At 30.3% G+C, this 6,365-nt stretch overlaps 1 protein-coding gene across 1 annotated transcript in view; it reads right to left on the bottom strand.

Moving 5' to 3' along the window:
• The window catches only part of LOC106464062 (CCR4-NOT transcription complex subunit 6-like), an 84,383-nt gene extending 78,608 nt beyond the window's left edge, over nucleotides 1-5,775 (bottom strand). The window contains exon 1 of the mRNA XM_022391952.1: nucleotides 5,620-5,775. The gene's annotated coding sequence lies outside the window, so the exon portion shown is untranslated. The remainder of the gene's footprint in view (nucleotides 1-5,619) is intronic.
• Between the last annotated feature and the right edge of the window lie 590 nt (nucleotides 5,776-6,365).

The following is a 6,365-nucleotide window of genomic DNA, read 5'->3' as shown; positions in this document are numbered from 1 at the left end:
AACATCTGAAGGCAACCCATTCCAAAGGCCAACCACCCCGTTAGAAAAATGAAACTATCTTAGTTGAAGATGACTCCTACCTTGCCAAAATTTATACTTGTGTCCCGTAGTCCTACTATTCTCACTGTTAATATATGAGAATAAGATAATGCATCAACACTATCAATTCCCTTTACAATCTTAAACACCTCAATCAGATCCACCCTAACTCTTCTTTTTTCAAGAGAAAACAATTTGAGAGATTTCAGCCTCTCCTCGTACGACAACCCCTCTATCCCATGCACTATTCTAGAAACCCTTCTCTGAACTTATTCTAACAATCCAACATCTTTCCTAAGGTAAGGAGCCCAAGACTGAACACAATATTCCAAATGTGACCTAACCAGTGACCTGTACAATGAAATTATAACCTCTTTAGACTTTTATTCGATATTGATATAGATACAACCTTAAATCCTATTTGCCCTACCACTAGTAACAGTATACTGCTTGGATGACTTTAGAGACAGATTGACTATTACACCAGGATCCATTTCCTTCATAACACTATTAAGGTTATTCCCATCCAAATTATACTTATAATTCAAATTATGATAACCCACAGACATTATATTGCATTTATTATAAATAAAACCCTTCTGCCATTTATTTGCCCAACTCACTAAATGATCTAAATCTTTTTTGTAATTCAGCAGCATCCTCTTTACAGCTAGCAACACCCAAGACCTTAATATCATCTTGACTATTTCTTCATCTATGTCATTGATGTAAATCAAAAAAGAGCAAAGGTCCTAAGACTGAGGAGGTATCCCATTTGTGACATTAATTCAGTTTGACTGAACTTCATTTGTATCAACCCTCTGCTTTCTTCCATCCAGCCACTCTTCTATCCAATTTGCTAACTTATCCCCCACATCTATAGAACTAATTTTTTCACAAGCCTTTTATGTGACACCTTGTCAAATGCTTTCTGATACACCAACTCCACACTTTTACATTCATCTACATAAGCAGTAACCTTTTCAAAAAACATTAAAAGATTTATAAGGCAAGATTTTCCCTTGGTGAAACCATGTTGACTATAGAATAAAATTCTAAACTTTGTTAAATGACTTTGCAAAGCATCTTTTAACACACTTCCCCAAAAATTTTCCACAACTGATGTAAGACTAATGGGTTCATAATTACTGGGACAATTTTTATCACCTCCCTTGAAAAGAAGAGTTACATTAGCTAACTTCCAATCCTCTGGTACCTGCCCACTATTCAAGGTTATTACACACACACACAATACACCAAGTCATGTAAAAATAATTCCATTCTTTCTCAAAAGAACTACTCCCACATGCTAAGTACAAGCTGTTTTACTTGTACAAATACAGCACTATTTGGAAATCTGACTAATTCTGAGACTTTTAATAAATATCTTGAGTTTTAATGAAGACAAACTTATTACATATAGTTTAATACTACACCCTATTCAATTTTTACAATAATTCCTTTTAAGCCCAAGTTAAAATTATTACCACAGACAACAATAATGTATGAATCAAACATGGAAAAACAAAATTACAAGAAACAATTGTCTTACAACAACTACTACTTACAAATTCTGCCAATTTTTAATTCATAAAAAGTTGCCATTAACAGGGAAAAACAATCTGTGAACATAATTTAATCCAATATCTCTGCATCTTTAGACAGGCAAGTGAAATAATTATTTCAAAAATTAGCATGGCTTGGTATGTAGAAGGGACTAAGAAAAAAAGTTTGTCTTAGGCAAAATTCAATAATAATTTTTCAATGAATATATATGACAATTTGTAGTTTTTATTCAGCAGATTTGCTTAAGACTAAGCTCTTAAGTTTTTGGCATCTTTGTGAAAGTTTGGTAGAAAATAATATCTGCTGAAAAACAGTCATTGTCTTTATGTACTAGAATACTTTTTCTTTTCTACTGTATTAGTTACAATTAAGTTTAGAGATTTTTTGGAGGATCCTATGTTATTAAGGTTGCTAACAGTTTCAAGTGTATTAAATGATACACATTTTACCTCAAAGGTAATCTTTATTAAATAGGTATTCATTACTGTACGTTCAGGTGCCAGAAAAGAAAACAACTCATATTGAAGTTTTCATAATGCACATAGTTAGTCAGTTAGTGCCAGAAAGAAAAACCAGGACCACAGTTTTTTCATTTGATGTTAAGGTACAGGATATACATTGGATATCATTAACAGCTTTTTTGTCAGAAACCAAGAAAAATTCTCTGTTATTCATCTGGGAGATAGTGACTATGAGAATAGAAAGTTTTAGAAACATTCATAAAATTGTATGCAAGGCTCTTAACAGCAGATTTAAAAATAGAAATTATCAGTTTGCATTTGCAAGAGTCCTTTCATTAACAACAGTATTGATAAACACCTGAGCAAATGAATAAGGATAAATGAAAATTTACATTAGTTAGAATATGTGCCAAAGAGTAAGTTGATTGTCTTGAATTATACAACATGTTCAAAAGTGAAGAAGAACCATTTGGTTTTATTTCATGTTGTAAGCAGAGGATTTTTGTGGAAGCTTTAATGGACAAAACTCAAAAATGCTGGCCTTTTGAGAAAAACAGTAATCAGTCAAGCATTCAAGTTAAAATTAAATAAAAAATAACAAGTGGGCAGATACAAGAAAATCCTGTTTTTTTTAATAACACTAAAACACTATGTAATAATTTATTTTATATTACTACGATAACAGTTCCGTAAACCTAGAATTACCAATGGAGTCCAACTGTTTTTGAAGCTAGTATATCTAAACTACTTACATACCAAATTTCTTAGGGGTCCATGATTTTAAAAGTTACAGGACCCCCAACATCACTCAAATCATATAAAAAAATTATATAAAAAATGCCATCGATATCTTGATTAGATCACATTAATTACTGTTAGGGTTCCCTATGAGTGAATTCACCAAATTTTTGGTCACTTCTTCACACTGGATGTTGTAACAGACAAAACCATAAAATTACTCAATATGTTGCAATATGCAGACCCCACTGGTAATAAACAGTAGAAAAATCAATTGTATAATTTAAAGGTTAATGAACTTGGTAATGTAGTTCTTTGGCAATTTTAATGTTTGTCTCATAGACAGTAAACAAAGAGGATAAAGTTTTGTTATTAAAAACAGCCTGAATGTTGTTGAGGGATTAAACATCACAAAATTAGGTATTTTTGTAGAGAATAAGGTTAAATTACCTGACAAATCATTAAGTTGCTCATTGAAATTATTGATGTCTTACAGAAGATACCAGATGAAGTTATTGAGAACAATGAAGTAATGTTTAGGTAACTATAGGTTACTTGGATAAGGATGTGACTATGGAAAGCTTTATTACAGACATATGGATTGAAATAAGCTTTCTTGTTCTTGGAAGATTGCAAAAATAAAAGATTATCAATATGGAAGATACTGCTTTATATCTTGTTTTTACAGTATTTCTGAGGCATACTTTTAGCCAATAATGTCATTGGTCATAAGCACTTTGGCATTTGGTCACATTTCACTACTTTTTGATCTCTAACCAGAAATTAGTTATAAGGCAAATAAACGAAAAGAGAGCAGATTTTAACAAATATTTAGTATAACATTACATTTTGGGACAACATGGGACCTATTGGTCCATCTTGGCTGCTCCATCCTCTAAATTAAATTAAAATGATTAAAAATTAATAATAGTAATAATATAAAAAATCTTAAAGCCAGTCCTTTTCGTTCATATACTTATCAAGCTTTTTCTTAAACTCACTTAAATTTACTGCCTCTTCAACATCTGAAGGCAACCCATTCCAAAGGCCAACTACCCTGTTAGAAAAATGAGACTGTCTTAGCTAAAGATGACTCCTACCTTGCCAAAATTTATATTTATCAACTGATCAAGATGTGGAATATTGCTTAAACCTTCATCAGTAAAAACTGAAGAAAAAGCAAAATTTAATAACCCAGCCATCTCATAACCATTAGATACTAACCTTCCTTTATCATGCCTCAAGGGTATTATCCTCATCCTCACATTTTGTTTACCCTTAATGTATTTTAAGAAATCCTTATAGTTAATTATACATTTTTGGCCAACCTTTTCTCATACATCCTTTTTGATGTCCTGATTTCCTGTTTCACCAACTTTCTTGAACTTCTATAATATTCTAAATCTCCTGTCATACCAGTCAGTTTAATTTTCTTAAATTTATGATGCTTTTCTTTAATTTTATTTCTTAAACTCTTTGTAAGCCAACCTGGTTTTTTTACTTGTAACTACCCATTTCTTTCTATAAGAAATATGTTTATCCTGAATATTTAAAAATTTATCTTTAAAAAATTTTCCACATCTGATCAGTTTTCAAATAACTCAGCTGCCCAATTCATAATAGATAATTCTTGTCGCATCTCTTTAAAATTTGCTTTTTTGAAATTTGTAACCAAAATATCATTATTCGTTATCTCCATATTCAGCAAAACATTAAACCTAAGAGAGCAATGATCACTTGCCCCCCCCCGATGTTCCCCAATTTCCACCCTCTCAAGAGTTTGAAATAGCTAAATTAATAAGAGTGAAAATAGTAAAGCACAGAAAGTCATTGATGTACTACAAGCAAAGCCAAGTTATAGAGAATATTCCTAGAAAAATACAATTATTCAATCATACACCTGTTACACACAGTTACACACACTACACAGTAAATCATCGTAACAATATCTGTAAAACAAGAAACCAGTCAAATTCAAATTTAATAAAAAATACATGGTGGCAAATAAAAAAACAATTACCAAACATACACACAAACATGATTGATTTGCACCTCATCCATCAAAAAACTATAAAGAAAAAAATCACACTGTAAAAACAACTTCAAATGTTAATAAACACTAATCAATACACATCACCGAAACAGAATAAAAAAATTAACTAAAATCATCACAAAAATATATAATTTAAAACTGTAATTTCTTTTTAATAATAATATAAACTATATAAAAATAACTTTTTAATTAAAATACAAATTATATTAAAATTGTTATTAATCTGGGAGCGAAAATAAAAGTGCTAACAATATAACCAACATGACAAACTCAAAGTACACAGGGAACCAACGGGGGGTAAAAAAAAAGAAGAGAAAATGATAGAAATGAATACGAAAATTTTAAAGTATCAAAGAGCAAAACGAAGATAAGTTAACAAAATAACCTACTAATAAATAATAAAAAGAAAAACATACTAGCTTGAAATATTACCTGTTTGATAATATTAAGAATTTATCTTATAATTTCTAAGTAGTAGCTTATCATACTCAGAAGTCAGTCTTGTGTTTTGACTTTTGTCAACTTTGTCAGTGTTAATAATTATAATGCAATAAACTTATATTAAGTTTCATGTTAAAACCAGAGGGAAGTAATTAAACGTGTTTTTTTTACTTTTCTTTTTATTTATCAGTATCATACTCATACGAGTCATAGTTATACTCATAGTAGAATAATTAATATCAATTTCAAATTTAACTTAATTAGGCATGGTTTCCTGAGCTTAAAGTTATAATAAAGCTCACAAATTTATAAAGGTCCTACCTTCATTGACGAATAAATTAATTAAACGTTATTTCCTATTCTACAGTTGTTTCTGTAAAGTTGAAAATTGCACATAAGCAACAAAATAGAGAATAATCATAATAACCTAAAATTGCCTTAAACTGCACCTTTACTCTTTACCCTACTACGAGTGTGAATGTGATCAACAAACGATAAACTCAGGTTCTTTCTGGTTTACAACGTCTTTTTCTATTGGTCAATAATTTGATAAAAACATCTCTGTCTTACAATAATAAAATTGTCAGATATGGATATTCATAGCAATATTATACGCTGTTCGTTTTTAAAGTGTGAAATCTAAAAACTGATTCTACAGAAGTAACAATTATTCACAATAAACATATAATTAGGAGACCATCTTTTATTTCAATATGGCGCACTTTAATACAAAGAAGTAATACGGTGGTCATTTCCTGAATGTGTAACGTCATGCGCTTTAATAATAGCCTGTTTGCACACTATCAAAGATCCCGTAATAAAGGATCTTTAACACTAGAACTACATATTCCTGCGCAGAGAACGCTTATTGTTATTATACAATATGAAACTGTAGATTCTGAAAACGATGTATACCAAGGTCAATTTTTACGTTTTTGTTTGTTGTTATAAATACCACGTTCAAGTAATGTGATTATAATATTGTTACGCCTCCGGTCGTTAGTTAATTTTCCGTATAATTTCTTTTCGAAGAAACTTTAGCGATACAAGTCCTTTCTTAAATGAAA

Source organism: Limulus polyphemus, unplaced genomic scaffold (assembly GCF_000517525.1).
Source record: "Limulus polyphemus unplaced genomic scaffold, Limulus_polyphemus-2.1.2 Scaffold57, whole genome shotgun sequence".
NCBI lineage: Eukaryota > Metazoa > Arthropoda > Merostomata > Xiphosura > Limulidae > Limulus > Limulus polyphemus.
This window is presented reverse-complemented; position numbering and strand designations above follow the sequence as displayed.